Raw genomic sequence first — 26,393 nt, 5'->3', positions numbered from 1 at the left:
AAAAATAACTTATTATAAATTTCAAAAAAATACCTTATAATACCTTAAAAATGTAGAAAACCAAACCATTTTTTATTTTCATTTTATCTTTTATAAGATATGGAACAACGAATCCAGCTAAGCTAAGCTAAGCTAAGCTAAGCTAAGCTAGCTTTTATAAGATATGGAACAACGAAAAAAAGTGGCCCATGATTCCCCACTCTCCCATACTATTATATGAAAAGTGAATACTGTACATATATTCCGAATTGTTGTCATTGTTTCCCAAACCGCTTTTAGACAGGGTTTGTGTACCATCTCTTCTATCTAAATTTGGATATTTTTCCTGGCGAAGTAAACCAGGACTTTTTAGCGACGCACGCGTGTTCTTTCCCTTCATCAACAATTTTAACGAAATTGAATTTAACTTGGAATTCAAGAAAGAACAAGTGAATAATGTTAAGAAAAATTGTTTACATTTAGATCGTAACCATGTGATATTCTAGGGAAATTTTGTTTTTTGTTCATGAGTTTGTTATGAATTCTTGACGCGAAGAGCTCGGCAGCATGCTTTGATTGCCGTAAAAGGATAGAAAATGTAATATGCAACTTCTTGCGCTTATTATTTATAGCCTTAACTAGCAGACCCGGTAAACTTCGTCTTACCATGTTCAACGTGGCGTCCATTTTCCATTTTTCCTAGTTTTTTTATTACTTTTTCCTCCTTTCCCTTTACTCGAATCGTCCCGCTTAATTGTATCAAATTAAAACCTAAAAATTTCAACTCAATTCTACGGGTGTTTTAAAATCCACTTTTTGTAACTTGTTCCATAAATAACTGTATGTTGATAATATGTATGTTTCATTTGCTGTATTCCATTTAGTAAATTTATCCCGTTTTGTTCGAGTTCACATTAAGGTTTAAACCGAAATAAAAAGTTTCTCATTTATTGGAATAGAATTTGAATATCAGGACAATTTTCGGAGTATTTGACGAATATTTTGCCTAACGCAGTGCTTTCAGCTCCCAATTAGCTTTGGATGGTGTATTTTTTAGAGCTGAAGAAATAAAAACATAAGAAAAGATTTTTTACTGACCATTTTCAAACAGATTTTTATTCACCATCCCCATCCTTCCAAGCAGTTTGAATTCAAATTTATATTTTCATCAAAATCATGTTCATTATTCGCATTCGAACTTTAACTCAATGAATCAAAAATAACGATTGGTTTTGAAAAGAGGAAAAAATGTGTTTAGCATATCCCCATTATTTTAAAGATTCTAATTGAAGCATTGGTGCTGATCTGCGATTTCATTGAGGATTATGTAATATTTTTAAGATTTCCTAACATTTAATTGAAAAATAGATTTTTTAAAATTTAATAGATCGAAAAGAAATAATCTGATCAGGCTTCGATGGTTTCATGTGTTCATTTTGTTTTCTGGGAACTATAATATAATCAAAACCTTTAAAAAAATCAGGAGTCATTTTTAATGTAAATCTTAATTTTCAAAAATGAAACACCGGGGCAAATGCAAACAAATATCATTAACGTTAAACTTTCATATTCTCGGAAAAAAATAATATTTTCAAAAAAATATTAGTTTTGTTGACCAAAAGAAATATTGTAGTATGCATTTGTCCCATTTATTGAGGCAAGTGAAAACACATAGTTCTTTTTCAGATGCGTCAGTGAAAAGACTTTAAAATGAATTTAATACTTGTGCTTGTTTGTTTTATCAACTTTCTTTGATATATCCTAAGTTTTTCTCCGGAATAAATTAATGCTTGGTACTTCAATTTCACTGAATGCTGTTCAACCAAAAGACCTTGATTTACAAAGACCTTTATAATAATTTTGAATATCCGCTTCATATTCAACACTCAGGATATCCTTTCTGGCCATTTTTGAGATAAAATTCTTATATGGTAGATGTTTCATTGCTAAATGGCGCTTTTTCACTGTTACACCTAAGAAATTACAGGACTTAATATTATTTTTAACACTTTCAGGTCATATTTAAAGTTCATCATAAAAATCTGCTGCCACTGGAATATCACTCACAATAAAAACTTTTCAACAAAAAGTGAATCAAAAGTCTCTTCTATGTAGCCAAAATATGTAAAACAAAATCACACTTTTCATGTTAAGTTCGTACTTGAACAAACAGTAAACGTGTAATCAGTTTTTTGGTGAATGATTTTAAAAAAAGAGTTGAGTTCATTTAATCCGATTGTATTTTTGGGCCCAACAATTGTTAGATGAAGAAATAATGCATACATTTTTTGTAAAAATTGAATGTATGCACTTGCTCTAGTCTACTTTCTTAATTGAAAATTTTTCCGGAAAATGCATATCCTCAGTTTGTGTTATAAAAAATTGAATATTTTATTGATAACTTCAACTTACGTTTGCAAAAACTCAAAAAGTTTATTCGGCCTTTAAAAACTTCAATCCTATCTAATCTATTTCAAAGGACAGACCCTTGTTCAGTTAATGTGTCTAGCGTTCTAGGCATATTGGATTATACGAAATTGATTGTAAAGCTTCCCAATTTCTTTTTTTCAAACGTCCGCAAAGTGTTATAAAATTATTTCATATGCATCATTACCGAATTCATATTTTTTGGAAAACAATCTACTACTTAAATTAACACGAATTAAAAATGGTTTTAATATTTAAAATCGTTTACATGGATTTGATTCGATCGATAAAATATCAATCCGTGTGGTCCGTGTCACATCTAGGCGTCATTTATTACCATGTGCTGTGTACAAATAAGCAAGGAAAAAAACACATCTAGGTTGCATATCGGCCCCACGTGCATAAGAGATAAAGGTACTTGGTTAAGAAACAGGCGCCTAATTTTTAAATTTTTTCCAACGATCAATGAAAAGTATGCTTTGGTTACTATTATCTTGCAACGACGTTTGCTCGCGACGCCTCGCCCATGGAAACGAAAAACAAACCCCTCGAAGAAAAGAAAATTTCTAAAAATGGATGCCTGACTTTTCAATTTCAGATTTTGACAAAACTAAATTTATTTGTTTTATTTGATCGGCAATATGTCAATCTGAGTCACATCGAGGCGTCATTCATAACCATATGCTGTACAAATGAGCTAGGAATCAATTAGAAAAAAATCACATCAAGGCTTCATATCGCCACCCCTTGCATTGAAAATATGCTTGGTTGAGAAATACGCGCCAAAATATTTCCACTGATCAGTATGCTATGCTATGGTTACTATCCTCTAGCGACGTTGGCTCGCGACGCCTGGACCTTGGAGACGAAAAACAAACCACCCAAAAGGAAAGAAATTCTCGAAAAAATGGATGCCATGACTTTGATATGATTCAAAAAACTACAAATTTAATTATTACGGACAATTAATGCGACTTTTTGTTATTTTTATTCGATATAAACCGATTCGCATGGCTACAGAATATTCTAAAAATATTTTCATTTGAATCTTTTCGGCCATTCCAGAGGAGTAGTACTACAAACACCGTTACAAGAGAATTTTATATAATAGATTTGGGGAGAATATTTAATGAAGGTCGTGTGTCGTATGTTGTTGATTTTGTGCAGCTGTGACTATTCCGGTCAATTAAAATTGTGTACTTAGGAGAACAACAAAGGTTTGAGTATTGGATCCACGCAAAGATGAGTATCCCTGAGAATTTTTCATTTAACAGATTTACAGTTAAAACACTGATGAAGTTAAAGTCTATTTTTGAACTTGTATGCTTTGTAATTTTTGAGAGTCATTCGTTGTTATAAAGACTTTACGTGTTTCTGTGTTTAGGTATTGCTCAAAAAGTAATTTTTAAAAGATTTCGTAGCTGTGCTTATTTAGTTTTTCTGTTGCTTCAAGGTTTCTTTTCAATAGCGAGCAAAGGCCCTATACCCAAGGTCACCACAGGACCAAAAATGATGGTTGGTTATTCACCATGAATGCACGGATTCACTGCAGTTTCTGTCTTAATATGTGCTCACAAGAGTTCTTTAGATTCGACAAATCTCCAATGCAACGCGTACACCATACCAGGACCCCTTGGCTTTTTATTAACTGTTATGGCTGAATGTATTGTGTTTATGTAGGTATAATTTTGGAACAACGAGTCAATCGGGTGAGCTTGTTTACCTACAGATATTCCGACATCCGTGCATATACCTGACCAGTTGACAACTCATTTAACATTCTTATTATATAGTTATATAGCAAATGTGCTCCTCACGAGAATATTTTAAACATTTTATATTCATGTAGCGTATGGAACTGTTGACCACGTTTATCCTCCTTTGGTTCCAGATATCTCTGCGTCCAATACTGCACAGTGGGCCCGGCCGAGTATGAGTAGATCACTGCTGACAAGATCTGGCTGTGTATGTATCATAAATGGTGATACGGTCAAAATTTGGTCAAGGGAAAACGCGTGTAAATCGGTGAAATCGTTTATTTAAAAAATCAAATTAAATTTCTTTTTCAAGTTTAATTAGTACAAAATTCAGAAAAAATATTCAGTTAGGCTTCCGCTTTTCCAAATCCGAATTGCCGGGCCTTACGCTTAACCCCTGCCATCAGATTTTGTACAGCCACCTTGTCCACATTCTTCGCCGCAGAAAGCCAGTTTGCCTTGAACTGCTGCTCGTCCTTAGCAGTTTTTTTGGTCTTCTTTAGGTTCCGCTTGACAATAGCCCAATGGCTAGCGAAGTAGACAATGTGCAACTCGAGACCCCATACACCCAACCTTCGGGTAGTGGTCATATCACCTCTTGTCTGCAACTCCGATTCTCTACCTCCCAGTGGTGCTAGCTGGGGTGCGAGCAACCTTAGCGGAACCCAACCCCGGTGGATGCTTTGGTCGCATGCAGACTGAGTTAGGGGGCTTCGTACGCGTCTGTTCTCCATGTCAGGGGCGGCGTGCGGAGTGCAACAGCGTCCTGGTGGTGTTCGGGACCCAAAACAGCAACATCACGACGGTCCTCCTGCGAGATAGTGGGGTTAGCTGCGGGCCTTGCGAGCCTGTGACTACAAAAAACATAAGCAACGAACAACGAACAACAAATTTCGGATGGAAATCGGCAAAGACCCACACGACGAAAAGGGACTAGCGATTGGAAACTTGGAACTGCCGATCTCTAAATTTTGTGGGCAGTACCCACGTGCTCTCCAACGAATTGAAGAGCCGCAAATTCGACATCGTAGCGCTGCAGGAGATATGCTGGAAGGGCTCCACGGTACGAACGTACCCAGATGGTCGTGCCATCTACCAGAGCTGTGGCAACACACACGAGCTTGGAATAGCTTTTATAGTGATGGGAAAGATGCAAAAGCGCGTGATCGGGTGGTGGCCGATCAACTCACGAATGTGCCGGTTGAGAATCAAGGGCCGTTTCTTCAACATCAGCATCATCAACGTGCACAGCCCTCACCTCGGAAGTACAGGTGACGACAAAGACCAATTCTACGCGCAGCTGGAGCGTGAATACGACCGTTGCCCAAAACATGATATCAAGATCGTCATCGGGGATTTCAATGCTCAGGTCGGCCAGGAGGAGGAATTCAAACCGACAATTGGAAGGTTCAGTGCACACCAGCTGACCAACGAAAACGGCCTCAGACTTATTGATTTCGCCGCCTCCAAACGAATGGCCGTACGTAGTACCTTTTTCCAGCACCGCCTCCCACACAAGTACACCTGGAGATCACCGTACCAAACTCAATCACAGATCGACCACGTTTTGATCGACAGCCGGCACTTCTCGGACATCATCGACGTCAGATCCTGTCGGGGCGCCAACATCGAGTCGGACCATTATCTGGTGATGGTGAAGATGCGCCCAAAACTTTCCGTAGTGAACAACACGCGAAACCGGCGCCCGCCTCGGTTAAATATCGCGCGACTGAAGCAACCTGAGGTCGCGGCAGACTACGCGCAATCGGTCGAAGCAGCGCTGCCGGCAGAGGGCGAGCTTGACGAAGCCCCTCTCGAGGACTGTTGGGATACCATCAAAACAGCCATCAACAGTGCTGCGGAGAACGTCATCGGTTATGTGGAGCGATCTCGACGGAACGACTGGTTCGACGAGGAGTGTAGGAGGGTGATGGACGAAGAGAATGCGGCGCGGGCGGCAGTAGTGCAGAGAGGCACCCGTCGAAATGTGGAAAATCACCGACAGCGGAAGAGGCAGCGAGTCCGACTTTTCCAGGAGAAAAAGCGCCGCCTGGAGGAGGAGGAGCTCGAGGAGCTGGAGCAGCTGCATCGCTCCCAAGAAACACGAAAGTTCTATCAGAAACTCAACGCATCCCGCAAAGGCTTCGTGCCGCAAGCCGAAATGTGCCGGGATAAGGACGGGGGTATCCTGACGGACAATCGTGAGGTGATGAAAAGATGGAAGCAGCACTTCGATGAACACCTGAACGGCGCACATGCAGGAGATCAAGACGGTGGGGGAAGGTACATCGCCGGCGTAGCCAACGACGAAGACGAGCCACTCCCAACGATGAGTGAAGTTAAGGAAGCCATTCGCCAGCTGAATAGAAACAAGTCGGCTGGGAAGGATGGCATCGCAGCTGAACTCATCAAAATGGGCCCGGACAGGTTGGCCGATTGCCTACACCGGTTGATAATCCGGATCTGGGACATAGAACAGCTGCCGGAGGAGTGGAAGGAGGGGGTAATATGCCCCATCTACAAGAAGGGCGACAAATTGGACTGTGAGAACTACCGAGCGATCACTGTCCTCAATGCCGCCTATAAAGTGTTGTCCCGAATCCTACTCCGCCGCCTAACGCCACAAGCAAACAGATTCGTGGGAAGTCATCAGGCTGGCTTTATGGAGGGACGGTCTACGACGGACCAGATATTCACATTACGGCAAATCCTCCAAAAATGCCGCGAACACCAATTCCCTACGCACCATCTATTCATCGACTTCAAAGCCGCATACGACACGATCGACCGTAACGAGCTATGGAAAATCATGGACGAGAACGGCTTTTCCGGGAAGCTGATCAGACTGATCAAGGCGACGATGGATGGAACGCAGTGCTGTGTGCGGATTTCGGGTGAATTGTCGAGTTCATTCGAATCTCGCAGGGGGCTTCGACAAGGTGATGGTCTATCCTGCATGATGTTCAACGTGGCGCTAGAAGGTGTTATTCGACGAGCGGTGGGCGAAATGCGGGGCACGATTTTCAACAGATCCAGTCAACTTATTTGCTTTGCCGATGACATTGATATAGTCGGCAGATCATCTGCGGCGGTGGAGGAGATCTACCGCAAACTGAAACGCGAAGCAGGAAGGATTGGGTTGATGATTAATACGTCCAAGACGAAGTACATGCTGGCCTGCGGATCCGAGACCGACCGAACCCGCTTGTCCAGTAATAACAAGGTCACGATCGACGGCGACGAGCTCGAGATAGTCGAAGACTTTGTCTATCTCGGCTCACTGGTGACCGCAGACAATGACACCAGCCGTGAGATCCGGAGGCGAATTATCAGCGGAAGTCAAGCCTACTATGGACTCCACAAGCAACTGCGGTCGAGAAGACTTAGCCCTCGCACGAAGTGTAACCTGTATACGAAGCTTATTAGACCGGTTGTTCTCTACGGGCACGAGACATGGATATTGCTCGAGGAGGACCTGCGTACACTCGGAGTATTCGAGTGACGAGTGTTAAGAACCATCTTTGGCGGCGTACAGGAGAACGGAATGTGGAGGCGAAGGATGAACCACGAGCTCGCGCGACTCTACGGCGAACCCAGTATCCAGAAGGTGGTGAAGGCTGGCCGGATACGCTGGGCGGGACATGTTGCGAGAATGCCGGATGACTGTCCTGCAAAACAGGTGTTCGCCACGAATCCGGTAGGAACAAGACGAGCGGGGGCGCAACGAGCGAGGTGGTTAGACCAAGTGGAGCGTGATCTGGCGAACGTGGGGTGCCCGAGGAATTGGAGAACGGTTGCCATGGACCGAGTGAATTTTAGGAATTATGTTCGTCAAGTTATGTCGTAAGACGGAATACTATGTAAATAAAATAAAAATTGACAATAGCCCAGTATTTCTCAATTGGGCGGAGCTCTGGCGTATTGGGAGGGTTCTTGTCCTTGGGAACCACCTGCACGTTGTTGGTGGCGTACCACACTGGCCTTTTTACCGTAATGGTAAGATGCCAAATCCGACCAAAACAGTACGGAATAACCGTGTTTCTTCAGGAAAGGCAGCAGACGTTTATTCAAACACTATTTCACGTAAATTTCTTTGTTGACAGTCCTGGAAGCTATGAAAATGCTGCTTTTCAAGCCACAGGTACAGATGGCTTGCCAAATCAGATATTTCTTCGCGAACTTTGACAGTTTCATGTGCTTGAAAATATGTGCTATCTTTCCCCTTCCTTTTGCCGTATAAAACTCCCGTCCCGGAAGTTGTTTGTAGTCGGCTTTGACGTAGGTTTCGTCGTCCATTACCACGCAGTCAAGCATCGTCGTGTACAGCCTCCGGGATCGCGCTTTGGCCGTCATATTTTGTTTATCATCGCGATTTTTAGTCACTACCTTTTTGTAAGTCGATATTCCGGCTCGTTTTTTGGCTCGATGCACGGTTGTAGACGATACACCTAGCTTATTTGCGGCATCTCGGCTAGAGAGGTTAGGGTTTCGCTTGAAATTACCGGCAACTCTCTTTGTCGTCTCAGCGGCTTCCGGTTATCGATTTCCCCCCGATTTAGACTTCCTGGCTGTCGACAAACGTTCCCCATACACTTTAATTACATTTGTAACGGTTGATTTGGCAACTTTTAGCGATTTTGCCAGCTTTGTGTGCGAGTAGCTCGGATTTTCGCGATGCGCGAGCAAAATTTTGATACGCTCCCCTTCTTCCTTGGACGGCATTTTGACAACTGAAGAGTGAATTCCAAAATCAAAATAGGAGCAACATTCTACACACACACACACCTTCAAAATGAGGGGTGTTCAGGTTTTTTAAATGTAATTCTTAGACTCTTATATCAGTTTTTTAGATAAAAAAACTCAAAGATCAGAGGATTTTTGAGAATCTGAGTTTTTCAAAAAATTAGTCCATTTTCAGTTTTTTCATGTTATTAATCTTTTAGCTGTAGCTTTTGGCAACGGCTTGTTAAACCGTTTTCATAAGAAGGGATTGTAAGGTTAACATATTTTGAAACATTCTGTACTAAAACTAAGTAAAAATAATGATTGGCGTTGGTTTTAAGTCGATTGTAGTATACCCCGTCTAAAGGCGGGGTTGGGCACTAAAGGGTTAAAATGAAAAATATTTTCAGTTGAGATCAACTAAAGATAGCAATCGTTAATGTGTTTGGCACTGTATTTATTAAACCAGGAATTTTATTGAAATACATACAACATTAGAATTTCCATAACAGAACGCATTATGCAGCCGGCCTTAACATTGTAGTGCATATCAGAGGAAATGATACGAAAAAATGCACATGATCAATCGTTAGACTGAGAGTGCAACATGCCAAATAAACGCAAACATTCTCTCGGGGTAGTCCAAACAAACCTTTCACCGGTCCTACATATAGCCAAACTCAAACTGCATTCTGCCTGAACGGGATTTTCAACTGACCAGTGTTCATAATTAAGCCCGAAATAAGCAACTTCTAGGGAAAAGAGAGAACCAGAGAGAGCGTGAGCGATCTAAAGGGGGTGGATCACCAGAAAGGGTGGAAGCTGGCAGAAAGGAGTTTAAGTTTCAGTTGGAGTGTAGTAGATACGCATGAAGTCGGTTGATCAACTCCCGAGCCAGCACCAGTTCGCACATCAGTTGTCAGTGATCGCGCAACCGGTGTTGATGTAAAAATTGTATGCAGATATCTTTTGAGCTGCTTTGGGTTAACTCGAACAAACGTAAAGAATCGGCTCAGCTAGTTATCCGGAGGGTTGTGTTTTTGTTTTGCGTGGAAGTGTGTTGTTTAGTTTTCCGGTAAAACCGATCGAGATCGAGAAACTGGGTAATAAATTTGAAATCGAAGTTTTGTTTTATATTGTGGATCATTCCTTGCGCGCTGGTTCGATTTATGGTTCATATCGCTCGGTGATCATTGATTGGCCTTTGTCATTCAAGACCTGAAGCTAAGAACAATGACGCTAGTTCTACATCAAATTAGATGCTGTGACTTCCTATAGTTGGCTTCATCATTGACAAATGTTGTGATTATCAAGTGTTGAAATATAGTCCCTGTGCTTCAAGATCAGTTGGTTCATGAGCTTATTATGTATTTTTGCTCAGTGGTGTCGTTATAAAGGTGGATCGTCGAAGAACGTGGTTCGACTGAATGTTTGTTAATATATGCATTCTACTGAATCTTCCAGAACAAAATTCTGGAAACCAGAAATATCAAACGACGATGAGAGTGTTAACGGTGTATTTATCTATGTTCTGCATTTTTATTCATCGAATAAGGGGGGATATGCTGGGATATCCCAAAAATAAACTAAAATATCAGAAAGGATTAAACTTAATGAACCGAATTGTAATTTGGATGATGAAAACCTAAAAAAGAATATAGAATAGTTAATCTGTGTCGGATTTAGAATTTTGATCATTGTTTTTCAACAGGTTTATAAAATCCGATTCCATTGAAAAGTACTTAAAAATTGCTGGCTTTGCTAGTGCTAGAGCTTTAAAAAAATTTATAAAATGTTTTTGCATTGATAATATTTAATCAGCAAATTCAATAACTATGCAAAGCAGTTTTTTGAGATTTTGTTTTTCATCCTACGGTTAATCAGTGTTTAAATAAGCAGTCAAAAAGGTTTAAAAAGAAAAAAAAATAAAAATTTGTTTTGTATAACATCGAATTTTTTTTTGGAGTAAATGTGTAAAATAAAAGTTCAAATTTACGCAATTAAACGTTACTTTAAAATTCTGCAAAAAATCGTGGATGAGTTTTGAAACAAATCAAAGTTTTTAAGATCCCAGGGATTGAGAAATTTCGATTGTCTCTAATGCATCAGAAACCAGGCTTCTTTAGCTCACCTTAGTTTGAATTGGATCTTTGTTTTTGCACCAAAAACGCTTAACGACTTTTTCCTTGCCCTTCGACCAGCACTAGGTAGGTAGGTAATCATTCGTAAATGAAACCTGCTACGTTTTTTCGCAAACGACTTTGGAAGGTGACACAACATTTAGTACGACAACAACCAACAAAAAAAAAAACTACTGAAATGATTCGCCATGGTTAGCAAATGATCTTTTAATAAGTTATCCACCAGGTGACACTGCGTTTCCAGTTCCACCCATTGCCTCTGAGCTGGGAATTTGATTTGGCAAAATGATTGATCTTTCCGTATGGATTGTTTGTTGTACAAACAGAGTTGATTGTATTGTAGAGATTTAATATTATCCAACAAAGAGATGATAATTTAACTCAGATTGTAAATGGTATTTAATATATTTGCCACCTCTATCCCGGTCCTACTTCTACTAAATAATTAAATGGGGTAAAGTATGGTGTACGTTAAAAAGTTTTCCTCGCAAAAATGCTCTTTCGATCTTTTCAACATCTTTATCAATTTTTAAATTTGATATTCTTTCTCCAAGAGTATAACTTATCCTAAAGTTTTTTTTTTTAATTTTTATGGCGTCAATGCGTTTCGCGTAAAATTTCTATTAGAATCACATATCCATGGCTAAGTTATGAAATAAAAAAAAATGTTTTTGAATTGATGTCAAGAACAAGGGAAAACCGATACTAGAAGGATGAAGCAAAGCCTTCTTTTCGGATGCGATTTCAAAACGCAATTGGTGAAATTTCTCGAACTTTTAATCTTTAAAGTTGAATATCTCCACAACGGAGCATATTGTTTTGAGTGAATGAGTAATTTAATGTAAAATTTTTCGCTGAACACAATGTCGCCATAAACATCGGAAAAAAATTTGGAGCATTCTGAGATAATCGCATTTTAAGTTTTAAAATATAAAATTATTGGGTCTGGCAACACTGGACACTAAATTCAACAATGGCATTCGATTGAAAATAACTTAATCTTTAAAACAAGGTCTTCCTATTCTGTGAATTCTGCGGTTTCTGCGATTTTCACAAATTGTTGTTTTTGAGGAAAAGGCAAACATTTTAAGAATGTGCTCCTATTCGGAGAAGAGTGGTTCGATTCATCCAAAACCTTGGATTTTTCTTATTTTATACAATAAGTCATTCTTCTGATTTCGGGCAAAATTGGAGAGGGTCGATGCATTTTCATGGTCACTTAGTATTGAATGACCCATAAACTTCATATGATTATCAAATGTCAGCTCTCGACGCCTGCTTTAGTCCATATATTGACTTTTCAAGACGACAGACAAGGTCAACTCCTTTCGTAAAACCTTCGGGTTGTACCATATAAATCTCTTAATTCAGTGTTCCGTTCAAGAAGGCCGTACGAACATCAATTTGATGTACAACCATCTTTTCGTGGTTAGCCACAGCTAGAACCACACGCAAGGTGTCGAGTTTGGCAACGGGGGAATGGGTTTCATTGTAGTCAAAACCGCGTTTTTGACTAAATCCTCTAGCGACTAGACGTGCTTTATACCGATCGGGCTCACCGTTCAGACCACGCTTTACTTTGAACACCCATTTGCTGGTAATAGCGGAACGATTCTTCGGTAGTTGAGTCAAGGTCCAAGTTTTATTTTTGACTTAACTATTCATTTCTTCGTCTATCGCCGTTTTCCATTGGTCCCAGTCGCTTCGCTCTTTCGCATCCGCGATTGTGGTTGGCAGGTCTTCCACAAAACTCATCGCGTTCAAAGCGAAAGCAGCGTACTTCACCTCAAAGTCTTCGTGTCATTTCGGAGCTTTACGTTCACGCTGCGGCCTCGCAGCCTCGCTCGGATTCTGTTCCGGTTCATCCTCCGACTGACCGGGCTCTGCATCGACAAACGACTCGTCGTTAGTACTTCCATACTCATTCTCCGGCTCTTCGGTTTCGTGCACAGACTCCTCATCAGTCGCACAAACACGCAGGAAAGAATCGTTCTCGATTCTTGGGCTAGGCTTGACCCGTCGAGATTCGATGAAGTCCACATCACGAGCATGGACTATTTTCTCACTTTCCGGATTCCAAGGTCGGTAGCCAGTGTGCGCGTAACCAACAAATACACCTTTCCACACTTTGTTGTCAAGCTTTCGTCCAACGAACGCAGCTTGGCTACATCCGGTATCCTGCCTTCCCACATTTCAGATGGGGTCACTTCCTGTTCGAGAGCATTCGACGGACTCCGGTTTATCAAGTAAGCCCTAAAACCGCTGATCCACACCAGAATAGTCGAGCATCGATCGAACCTTCTCGATAAGAGTACGGTTCATTCTTTCGCTCACTCCGTTGAGCTCGGGGGTATATGGAACCGTCCGAATTTCGCGGTCACTTTCGTTTCATAGTCCCGGAAACACTCGAAGACTTCACTTTTCGATTGGATCAAATACACGACAGTAAAATGACTCCAAGCGTCGATAAAAGTTACAAAGTATCCGAGTGGATGAGCTGCAGCACCCGCGACGACCGTTTCGTATTCCGCACTGCAAACGGCTTCCGAGTCTGCTTGCCAACGAGGCACGTTTCACAGACTATTGTTTCGTCCATTTTCCCGACGCTATTCACTTTTAGCACAGAGAACAGACGTACAAGCTCGAACAAAAAATCTTTAAAAAAGTGTGTAAAATTTCAAATGCTGACACCCAAAAGATACGTTGAAACTTGACTTAAAACAGTGCCATCTATTGCGCCGTTTCAAAGTTACAAATCAAATTTTCACAGTTCTCTTTCGTGTATTTGGAGACATATGGTGGTTAATCCAAAAAGGAAAAATTGGTTAAAATGTTCCCGAATGCTTCTCAACAAGGATCTCTCCGTCCTTTGCGATGGCAATCTCCACTGGACTCTTCAAATGTTCCAAATCCGTGAACAGTGATAGGTGGATTCACTATGTGATCCGAACATCCGGAATCGGTGTACCACAACACTTTTTTTCTTCGATCGCGTCTCCAGCACGTTGGCTAACAAAACACACACCATCACTGCGATCAGCAATATGGGCTTTCGAGCAGTTTTTCTCAAACTTCTTCTCTTTCCCCTTCTTCGGGCATTCAGCAATCTTATGGCCGACAACATCACAAGCAAAACACTTCATGGGTTTCTTCACACTCTGCTTACTACCCGAAAATGCCGCACGTCCAATTTTAGGGGTACACTGTTCGATACCTAGCCCTCGCTTTTTCACTTCTTCGTCGAGCAATCTGCATTTCACAAATTCAAGGCTCAACTTGTCCTCCGGCATGGTTTCCAACGCCGTAACGATTGTGGAAAATGACGATCCCAACGTAAGCAATAAATGACAGATTGCATCGACTTCATCCATCAAGGCACCCGTCGCACGATACCCTCTCACCAGCTTTTCAAACACTAAAAATGTTCTTGCAGTGTTCCGCTCTCATACTTGAGCAACACCATTTTTCGCAACAGATGCATCCGGGTGGCCAGGCTTCGTCTTTCAAAACCCGCGCCAATGCATCCCAAATCATCTTCGGAGTGTCCAGCTCCTGGACATACTCCAACTGGGATTAGTGGATTCTACTGATGATGAACGACTTGCATCTCCGTTCCTTCTTCAAGCGCGCCGCCAGCGCAGCTTTCTTCCGTTGTCACATCTCCGGCGGATCTTCTGCATTATCTTGCAGTACTTCTACATCCGTAGCTTCTTCTTCTGTACACTGGAAGAGGTCTTGCTCTTCCAAAAGCACCCTCATCCTAAACTTCCAAGCTGGGAAATTGGAGCCATCCTGCAGCGCCAAATAGTACCGATCAACGCGACTATCTTCTTCCATTCCGATCACTTTTTACTGTCCGGTCAACGTAACAATCGAACACTAACGAAAACGTCCTGGGCCCATAACCTAAAGTGGGTTTCGGATGGAATTACGACGGAAATAAAAACGCGGAGCTAACAAGAAAAACGTGGTTTGTATTCAGCTCTTTGTTAACAAGTGACAGTGAAGAAAAACAGTAGAGGCGTTCTTAGTAGGGACGAACTAGGTTGCCAGATTCATAATCCTAACAATGAGATCGTGAGATAGTTTTTTTTTAAGTTTTTGATACTCATAGAAAATTATAAAAATCATGCAATACATGTACTAACGCTTAAAGTTTTCGATGCCATAAAAAATTCCACCCATTATGACGGATTGGCTTAATGATTTCACTTATAATCAACATTTTTTTTTCAAATAAATATTTTTATAATTCAGTTACCAGTCTCGGCTAAAATGCATCAAAATGCAAACCAAAAATTCACCTTTTAAATTTCGTTCCCATATGCTGGAGTCTGATTGTTTTGCATCACGCTGTGGTAGAGTAAGGCTGGAATAAAGAGAATTGATAAATAATACAAAAAAATATATTATTACTTTGTTCCGAACGTTTCGAAGAAACCAATCCACTATCCTAAATCAGATTTTCTGTTTCGAATGTTGTTTGTTTTGATTCTTGGGTAGCGAGAAGTTTATCAATCAGTCTTGGAAACAGTACACGCGTTTTTGGTTTGTTAATTTCAAAATTTCATCCATCCACACATTATTTTTTATGATTTCAGATAGTAGAATCATTTGTAGAATTGTTTACCCCTAAATGTAAGCAGCACCCATATGATTTTTCTTTAAAAACTTTTTTGACAGGGAAATGTAAATTTTAATTCGAACAAAACCTAGAATGACTGCAATTGGTGCTTTATACTTTATGACATCACAAATATATCAGAAACTATAAATTTTAAACTTAATTTTCCATTAAAAATAAGTTTTTTGCAACTTATCAATGTTTCTAAGTAGGATGATGTTTATGTACATTTAAAAATAACTGGTGAAACTAATTATTTTTCTGATTAGATCAATTTGATGTCCATCAACCTGAAAATTTTTGATGTACAAGCGTTATGATAAAATTGAATCCCCGAATTTATCAATGATACATTTTAGGGTGACGAATTAGGGACAGTGACAGCATCGGGTAATTTAAAAAAGCACTATCTTTTAAAATAATTCTGTGGAAATCAATCAGAAAATATAAATACTGCGTCATTTAAAAAAGTGTAAGGTGATTTATTTTTGTGTTGTTAGTTGGTACTTAATGATTAAGCCTCTTTTTGAACTAAAGAGCATAACATTTGGTTTCGTAAAACACTCTGTTTCGACCGGTATTATGAAGAAGAATGAATGATCACCAGTGGTTGAATCCCAATGACCTAATAAATAAAACAAGGTATCAAAACAAGACTACATAAAAAATGAATTGTTCCAAACAACTTCCAAGCTAAAATCAAAACTGACAACTGAAGGAACATTACTTATGTTTATTGCGAATGTAGCTGTTGTGAACAACATATGTAGTTTATTGGGCTGATGCTGTAGATCTCTCGATAAATGACGTCATCCTCTTTCGGCGTATTATGAAAATTGCTTCGAAGAAAGCTCAATTGAGGCCTTCAAAAAAAAGGGGTAGGTATAGAGCAAAAATGGTCGATTTTAAGTTTATAATGCCAACTGAGTTTTTAAACTTTGTTGGGTCATTTTTTTCAGATTTTTCGAATTTCATTTACAAACTATCGCGTTCGAAAGAAAAATATAAATTTTCTAAAAATATGTGGTAATTGGAAAAGTACTTGAAGCGTGTTTTCTCGAAATAACCTTTTACACAATTATAACCCTTTGACTCCAAGGGTCCTTAAACAGGCTTGTTGATGATATCAATGATTTGTTGTATCGCTATATTTATTATTTTGGTGGTATTTACCAACTTTATTATTTTCAAATGTTTTTTTTTTTAACGAATAGTCACCGTTGATTATTATTTTTATGAAAGTTTAATGGCATTGCGGTGAACTTGATACTATGAAAATTCTTGATAGAAGAATTAAAGATTGAAATTAAATGACGGATAGACAAAGCAGATGCTTAATAGAAGAAAATTGAAAGATGTTGAAAATGAGCCAAGAGCATATTTTATGAAAAGCTTCAAAGGTGCGTTCTAGACCCTTTGTCCCACATCAATTGAATGGCTGAGAGAAGTAATAGCGAGAGGCGCAATTACGTTCACCCATACATCCAACCCGATGGATTGGTAAAGCACGTGCTTCCCAATCGGACAAAAAGTCTAGACCGCATGGCTCTGGTGAAGCTTCCCTTTTGCTGAACCAGTTCAAGCGATGTGTTATTGGTTGTTTCGGATTCCGTTTTTATCGGCAGCGCTACTTATTGTTTTCACGCAAGTACCGTAAACGTCCCTACTTTTGCCAACTATTTAATTTTTTGAACTGTATTTCGAAATATTTACCCCTTATATAAACCCCCCAAAGCCAAATGATTTTATTCTTTTTAACGAATAGTCACCGTTGATTATTATTTTTATGAAAGTTTAATGGCATTGCGGTGAACTTGATACTATGAAAATTCTTGATAGAAGAATTAAAGATTGAAATTAAATGACGGATAGACAAAGCAGATGCTTAATAGAAGAAAATTGAAAGATGTTGAAAATGAGCCAAGAGCATATTTTATGAAAAGCTTCAAAGGTGCGTTCTAGACCCTTTGTCCCACATCAATTGAATGGCTGAGAGAAGTAATAGCGAGAGGCGCAATTACGTTCACCCATACATCCAACCCGATGGATTGGTAAAGCACGTGCTTCCCAATCGGACAAAAAGTCTAGACCGCATGGGGTAAATATTTCGAAATACAGTTCAAAAAATTAAATAGTTGGCAAAAGTAGGGACGTTTACGGTACTTGCGTGAAAACAATAAGTAGCGCTGCCGATAAAAACGGAATCCGAAACAACCAATAACACATCGCTTGAACTGGTTCAGCAAAAGGGAAGCTTCACCAGAGCCATGCGGTCTAGACTTTTTGTCCGATTGGGAAGCACGTGCTTTACCAATCCATCGGGTTGGATGTATGGGTGAACGTAATTGCGCCTCTCGCTATTACTTCTCTCAGCCATTCAATTGATGTGGGACAAAGGGTCTAGAACGCACCTTTGAAGCTTTTCATAAAATATGCTCTTGGCTCATTTTCAACATCTTTCAATTTTCTTCTATTAAGCATCTGCTTTGTCTATCCGTCATTTAATTTCAATCTTTAATTCTTCTATCAAGAATTTTCATAGTATCAAGTTCACCGCAATGCCATTAAACTTTCATAAAAATATTTTCAAATGTGAATAAAAAAACTCTTAAAAAAGAAAAATAGACAACATTGTGAAAAAAGCCATGTGAAAAAAGCTATGTTAATTAAAACAATGGTCTCCCGGCTCCGTTAAACTAATTTGTTTGAGCCGTTTCAAATAAACGAATTGTAAAAAAAAAAAAATAAAAAAACTCTTGTATAAAATGGACATCTTTTCATTGTGTTATTCATAAGTCAATTTCACTATCGCTATCGATGTTATCAAGTTGTGAAACAATATTGTCAATTGACGCGATATCAAATCATCCCCAAAGGAGAAGGTTTAAATCTGAGTATTTTTTTCATTACATCAAATAAAGTTACAAAATCGGGGCGTGACAAAATCGGAGATTCACTGTATCTGTGGAATTGAAGCCATTGAAGTTGAAAAGTGTTTCATGATGCCCAAGTTGTCGGTAACTTTCTTTCTTATTTTCTATTAGCTAGCCCGTCTGCCAGCTGAGTTTTTTAACAGCTTGCAGCCTTTTAGGCGTTCTGGTGGGTTGAAGAAGCTGGCATAAGTATTCACGCCAAAGGTCCAAGCAATATTCTCGACTTCGGCAATATTGAGCAGCATTAGATATCTATATATATAAAAATGAATTTCTGTCTGTCTGTCTGTCTGTCTTTCTGTCTGTTCCCTATAGACTCAGAAACTACTGAAACGATTTACGTGAAACTTGGCAGGTGGGGGTATTGGAGGCCGGGGAAGGTTCCTATTATGGTTTGGGACCCCTCCCTCTAACAGAAAGGGAGGGAGGGGCCTCCCAAACAAAAGACAATTTTTTGCATAACTCGAGAACCAATCAAGTAAATGGTATCACATTTGGCAGGGGGTAGTATTCGGGAACGGGGAATACTTCAATGGATATAAGGTACCCCTCCCTCCTCTTAGTGGGGTGATGGGAAGGGGGGAGGGGGGCTACCTTACAATTTTCCATATAACTCGAAAACTAATCAAGATATTGGAACCCAATTTGGCACGGGAAGGTATTTGGATACGAAAAATATTTCAATGATTATTTGAGACCCCTCCCTTTTTGCAGTTGAAAAGGGGAGGGATGTTCTAATGATTGTTTGAGACCCCTTCCTTCTTTCAACGGAGAGAAAGGAAAGAGGGAGGGAAGTTTCATACAATTTTTATTGCATAACTGCAGAACTACAACAGCAAATGGAACCAAATTTGGCATGGAACGATATTTGGGTACGAGAAATGCTTCTATGAACATTTGGTATTCCTCACTCCTTCGAAAAGGTGGGTGGAAAGGGGGAGAAGAGGTCTCCTTTATAATTTTCAGTATAACTGGAGGGCTGATCGAGCAAATTGAACCATATTTGGCATGTGAGGGTATTTGGATACGAGAAATGTTTCTATTATAAGTTGAAGCCCCACCTTTTTCAGCGGATAGATATAAAAGGGGAAAAGGAAGCCCCCCCATAGAATTTTTTTTTTGCATAACTCGAGAATTAATAGAGCAAATGAAATAAAATTTGGTATCAAAAATTATTCGAGTACCGTAAAACGGGGTAACATTGATTACCGGGGTAGCTTTGAACAACATGGAATTTTGCCACAAAGTCATCAATAACTAAGTCTAAAGTTGAAATATCTTAAAACTTTGTTCTACGTTTAAAAACCTACATGTTGAGTTTCAAATTAGGTAAAATTCGGTTTGTTTTTGAAAATTTTAAATGTAAGGAGAAATATTATTTTAAAATTTTGAGATATCTATTTTTTCGAAAGCTCATAAACAAACACCCTTCTTGGTGATATCAAAGCTTTTAGAAGCAGCAGGTTGATTTATGAGATAGTTCAACTTATTTCCTTAGTAAATTTATAGTTGTAGTATTATTTTTTTTGTATTTTGAGATAAATTTTTGAAATTAAAAAAAATAGGAACGTTTTCCAAGAGTAAGCCAGTCTAGGACAAAAGGCTAGAAACCCTATCAAATGGTAAAGTTTGAAGGAAACAATTAAAAGGGAAATAGTGCATGGGCCTAGAAAATGAAATGAAGGCAAAATTTTATTTTAGTGTAGTTAAAGTAATGTTAGAATAATTTAGCCCCTTAATTTAGGCAGCATCATGGTCCATCTTTCGATTTTGATTGTTGTTCGGCCTTAACACACAAACTGCCTTAGTTTATTAATTACTAGCATTTGTAAATATTATGAAGGTGTTTTGTATCCTTTATGATCAATAGAACTCGTTAAAACCGTCAAAATAGAAACTGATCAATGTTATCCCAAAGCATCAAATTCTAAACAAAGACGACATAGATTTTTAAATCAAATTTAAAATAGTCTAATAAATTTCTGCAACCATGTTTTACGTTCATAGAAGTCCAGTACTGGTTTTAAAAATATAAAACATGCCACATTCCCCACAATAGAAAAAATAATCGAGAAACATTGAAAAAAGTGATCAATCTTACCCCGTTTTACGGTACAAAAAATACTTTTATGAACATTAAGTTCTCACCCCTCAATTCAATGGGAAGAAAGGAAGGGGAATGGTACTTCCTTTCAAATTTATGCATAACTCAAGAATTTACAATGCAAATAAAACCAAATTTGTCATGGGATGGTATTTCAATACGAGAAATTTTTTTATGTCAAACAATTCCTTTCTTGCAGTGGGATGATAGAATTTGAAATAAAGAAAGGGAAGAGGAAAGCTTACTTTTAACTTTTTTTTTACAAAATCTGGGAATGGACAAACCTTAACATGGAAAATCATTTTGATATGATTCTATGATTATCTGACACACCATCCTCCTTTCAGTGAGTAGGTACATGCATAGGAGAAGGAAGGTGAGCCCAATACAATTTTGTTAGCAAAAGTTCTCAATTTATGCTAACGAAGCCAACAAACGGAAACAAATATGGCATGGAAAGGTACTTGGTTACGAGATATGGTTCTACGATTGTTATAGACCCTCACGCTTTACAGTGTAGAGAGGAGAAGAAAGGAGGGAGTTCCATATAAGTTTTGTTGTAAAGCTTAAAAACTTATCAACCAATGGAACAATATTTGATACAACATGATTTTTGGGAACGAAAAAAATGGGTATGATTATTAAAGATCACGATCTCTATTCAGCAGGGGGGGAAGGGAAGGACAGGAAGGGGGGCTCTCTTATCAGTTTTTAGCATATATCTAGAACATATCAAGCAAATACAACCATATTTTATCAGTTGGATTGTTTGCGTACGATTAATTTAGTGCGAAGCTTTAAGAAACAGATTAAAATTATCAGATCTTTAACACAAATTTATAGATCAAGATTCAGAATATTAGTTTATATTATTTTTGTGTTCCAATCCGAAACTCCAGCTGCAGCTCTCATTTTAAAGCGGTTGCTTATGAATTATGTTATAATTTGGTTTAAAATAATGCCAACAAAACAATAAAAATTTGAATAAATTCTTAAAATATCATTCGATTTTGAAAGGTGTAGCAAAGCACACCGGGTCAGCTAGTATCAAATAAAATTTAATATCGTTAAGGCCTCGAATCGATCAACGAACTGGACAAAAATTCACGATAATGGAAAATTGCCAATAAGTTTTTTTTTGTTTCAGTCCGGTTTTGTACAGAAATATATTTCTTGTAAAGATTCCCTTGAATAAGGGTTTTTTAAATTTTGATAGCAAACTAGCATTTCACATTTTGAAGAACTTCGTACGAAGGTTTGCTTTAAACGCTTTAGAAATAAATGAAAATTACTGCCGTAAAACAGGGTAACTTTGATAACCAGGGTAAATTTGACCAACAATAAACTTTTCCACATTATCATCAATAACTCAGTCTTTAGGTTGAATTTTGGAATACCGTTTTCTCCGTTCTAAAGCCTATTAATTAATTATCAAATAGGCAAATTTTGGTTTGTATTTAAAATTTTTTTCTTCTAGAAAAAATCTAATTTTTAAATCTTAAAATGTCTATTTTTCCAAGGCTCGCAAACAAACAGCTGTTCTGATGATATCAAAAAGCATTTAGAAGCAAGCGGATTGTTTAATGTGAAAGAAGAACTTTTTTTCTTTGTATATGAACGGTTATAGTGCTATTTTTATAGTCATTAAATGATAAATTTTTGATATTTAAAAAATAAGCCCGTATTGGACAAATGGATAGAAACCCTATCAAATCGTTAACTTTGAAGAAAAAATGAAAATGGATATAGTGGGAGAGCCTAGAGGAATGTGTGAAGGTAAAATTTAATTTGTATTTTGAAGCTCAAACTATTTAGCAATTATTATAATTTTTGCCCCTAAATGTAGGCAGCATCATAGTTATTTTTTCGATTATAAATATTTTTAAAATGAAACGTTAAAAATCAAGGTTAAATTGATAAACTAGCGCATGTAAATATTATGAAGGTGTTTTGTATTCTTTATGATCAAGAAAACTCGTTATAACCGTCAGAATAGAGGCTGATCAATGTCAACCCTAAAGCATCAAATTCTGAACAGAGACGAAATCGATTTTTAAATCAAAATGTTAGTAGTCTAATAAATTTCTGCATGCATGTTTACGTTCAAAGGAGTCTAGTACTGGTTTTAAAATATAAAACATGCCACATTCCCCTTAACAGAAAAAATAATCGAAGTATATCGAAAAAAGTGATCAATCTTACCCCGGATTACGGTACCAGAGAAAATTTTTTTTTTTAAATTTTATTCTTTGTTTCGAAGACAACAATTTCAAAGGTAGAAATAAAAACTGTTTGGCTTACCGATCATCTTCTTTGCATCCAGTTAGGTGATAAGACCTACCACAACAATAAAATAGGCATATGTATATCGAAACAGGTTTGTTTTGCAGCGCACTGATCACTCCAAAAAGGGTAAACTTGGTGCTTTATTCATAATGAGGCAGACATTTCTTGATAGTTTTAAAAGCTTAATTTAATAGCTTGTGCTAAAACATAGTAATAAATTATTGTTTTTTTTTGTTTTTGATGGGGAATCGGATTTCAACATTTCTTCTTCCAAATTTGAATTTGAAATACCGAATTCAGCAAGGTTCAACAATATTCTGCAATAAATTAGTATCTAAACTAAATTGAAGAGTAAATATATCCAGATTCTTGTAACAGGAATGCTCTGATATGCCGCGAATCTATCTCCGCGCTTAACGAAATTCAAGAAGGCTAATGGATCGTTGTAAATCTTCAAAATTTAGGTGAATCGATCGAATTGGCTGGCAATTTTCGATCCGGCACCGAATGGGTTCTAGCCAGTTTAAAACTATATCGAACGCAAAGACAGAAAAACCAGTTTCTGGCCCACAAGAAGAATACCTGATAATAACTCGGGGTGACACCCGGGGTTTTTCGCAAATCCAGAGTTCGGTTCCAGTTCGGTTCTTTTAAAACATCTGCACAAAACCCCCAATCGGTTCAGTTTCATCCCAGCAACTGGAGGAGCTGCATAAAAAAGGTCAGTGAAAGTAGTGTTTTGGATTTTGCCAAAATTAGCATAGTGATAAACTTTTTTTTTTATTTGAGTTGGAGGAAGATTTTATGGTTCAAGATGTTGGTTTGAAGAAACAGGATGCAACCTCTGATTGTGCAACGGGAACGAAGAGTTGGATTTCTTTGTTTGAAAAATTGTGTCTTAACAGAATATGCATATGAAAAAAAAAAAAACGAAAATAAGGATAAGTTTTCATTGAAGAAATATGGCAATATTTTGTAAAATTGAATGAGGAGAAAAACCAGTAAGCAAAACATCAACGTTTGAAACATAATGTAGATAAAAAAGTTAGTTCGCGAGAAAATCTAGGAAACCTTGAGCTGTGTCTTACAATATTTTCGCTACATGTGAATAACTTTGTGGTCTAATTTCTTTGCTTATAAAAAAAAATTCTAGAACTCTGGATTTAAGTACAATAAGAACAGTTTATGACATTATTTTTGAATTCAGTAGCCGATTTTCAGTGTCAACGTCATTATAATTCCAGGGTGGGAATGTGATACTTTGTTTATTGCATAAACTCAAAGCATTTTTTATTTCTATTCGGAATCAATTTTAAATATCATTTATAGAGGAGAATGAGGATACTTGATCCCTGGGGATACAAGATTCTTCTGCTATATTCCGAAACCGGAAAGACTTACAAATATAGAATGTTCTATAAAAATGTGAAAATAGATCTAATAATGCGGTCTAAAAATTTTACAGAAAATTTATCAAAATGTGATTTGAAGATATTTTTTATTCACTTTAAAATGTTTTCCACATGAAAAGATTATAATAAAACTATTTATTCCAATATGTCAATCGTTAGAGTATAATATGAACGCAGTTGTCCGAATACAGAGCTGAGCCACGAATTAAGTGACAGATTTTCGTAGAAAATGTCTGATTAACGAGCGAGTACGGTATAAAAAGGAAGCCTGTATACCACAAATTCCATTTGAACCATCAAATGGTGAAGTTTTAGGGAAAAAAATAGAACAGTGGGAGGGCCTAGGGAATTGTGTGAAGGTAAAATTTCATTTGTTTTTGAAGCGAAATTTTTTCTAGCAATGTTTATAAATTTGTCCTCTAAATGTATATATGCAGCACTATTGTTCATCTTTCGATTATAAATGTTTTCGAACAAAATCTAAAAGAGCGATATGGTCTTACCAAAAATGAAAGTAATTAATTTTTAAGCCTACTTTGCTAGGCACCAAAACAATAATTTTGAAGATGTTTGAAAACGTTAAGAACATGCTGTTTAAAGTTACGTGAAACATAAAACATTTTGTTTAAGTATTCTGCAATCAATGATCATGCCTGATACTCCCTTCCCCAGTAACTATTTTGATAATTTTAGGTGTTACAAAAAATCCCTTTGGGGGGGGGGGGGGGGGGGGGTGGGAGGTGGTAGGGTGGTTGATTTTACTAATTTTCAAAATCAACTAATAAAAGAAACCTTAATATCCAGTGTGAAAACGATCATTTTGAAAGAGTAAAAGGGGAGAGAGGGGGGATGCACACTACCCCTTCTACTTCAATTTGATCTCATTGAGCTAACTTGAAGGTAATATTTTGAAAAAATTCCTGATTAGAGAAGAAATTAAAACTTTTATAACCCCTTTTTTTATCAAAAATTTATTTCGATATCCTTTCATACAACTTCAATCTGCGAATCGATTATTATCCATGCAAGAAAATGTTGATTAAAGGATGATGTTTGTATGTTGTATGATATGTTTTTAAAAATATTACACTTCATTTGAATTAGAAGAACATTTTAAGAAACTTTTCAATAATCTGTTTTTCCTGAGCTTTTTCACAACGAAATTGTAATGATTTTCATTTTGCAACTATGTATTCGTTTAACGATTCTGATGAAAATTGCTTTGAATTTAAAACCGATTTTATAACTCTGATATTTTTTATTATTCTGTTATATTTTTCTGAATGATGATGCGGAAATATCGTTCGTATAAATTTATCCTGAAATTCATTTCTCATTATGAATTTCGGTAAAAAAAATTTATTTCGAAATCTGAATTTTATTTTGATTTAAAAAATGAAATAGTAAAAGAATATAATAGAATTTTATTTCGAAATCTAAATTTTATTTTGATTTAAAAAATGAAATAGGATTCTGAACTCTGGAAATTTTGGATCCCTACTTTCGTTGATTTGCTCTTGAATTTCAAGCTTTCATCCTAACTTTTTTTAATCTGAAACGAATGAAATAAAATTTAATCCCTTCCTTTCGATCAGTAATCAACAATGCGAAAAAATGTTTTACATTTATTGAAGGGCACATTATTCCCATAATTATAGAACATTGTTTAAGAAACATAAATAATCATTAAATGAAGTATCAATTACTGATAGCACAAGGCAAAAAAATCACATTTCACAAATAAATAAAAAATTTAGTGAATTTTTGCACTTTTTTAAAAAAAAACTGTAAAATATTACGAAGATGCCTAAAATAAAGGTTTTGAGTCAATGATCATTTTTATCGATGACTGAGAGTAATTTTGACTCCAAAGACATACGAGGAGTAGGCGTCGGTTGAAACTGTCAAACGCGTTTTTTCAGAGCTAAAAATTTTCTATTTGGAAATTTAAATAAATTTATAGTTTTTATTCAAGAAACAAGTGCGAGAAAGTTCTTTAAGTGAACAA

At 37.5% G+C, this 26,393-nt stretch overlaps 1 protein-coding gene across 3 annotated transcripts in view; it reads left to right on the top strand.

The window, feature by feature from the left end:
- Nucleotides 1–9,810: 9,810 nt before the first annotated feature.
- The window catches only part of LOC129746518 (cytochrome b5-related protein-like), a 36,717-nt gene continuing 20,134 nt past the window's right edge, over nucleotides 9,811–26,393 (top strand). The window contains exons 1-2 of one of the 3 annotated variants that reach the window (XM_055740193.1): nucleotides 9,811–9,988; nucleotides 23,438–23,694. The gene's annotated coding sequence lies outside the window, so the exon portion shown is untranslated. Of the gene's footprint in view, nucleotides 9,989–16,227; nucleotides 16,529–23,437; nucleotides 23,695–26,393 lie in introns of those variants that run through there. The other 2 variants (XM_055740194.1, XM_055740195.1) reach the window with 2 other exon arrangements.

The sequence above is a fragment of the Uranotaenia lowii genome, chromosome 2 (genome assembly GCF_029784155.1).
Source record: "Uranotaenia lowii strain MFRU-FL chromosome 2, ASM2978415v1, whole genome shotgun sequence".
Lineage (NCBI taxonomy): Eukaryota > Metazoa > Arthropoda > Insecta > Diptera > Culicidae > Uranotaenia > Uranotaenia lowii.
This window is presented reverse-complemented; position numbering and strand designations above follow the sequence as displayed.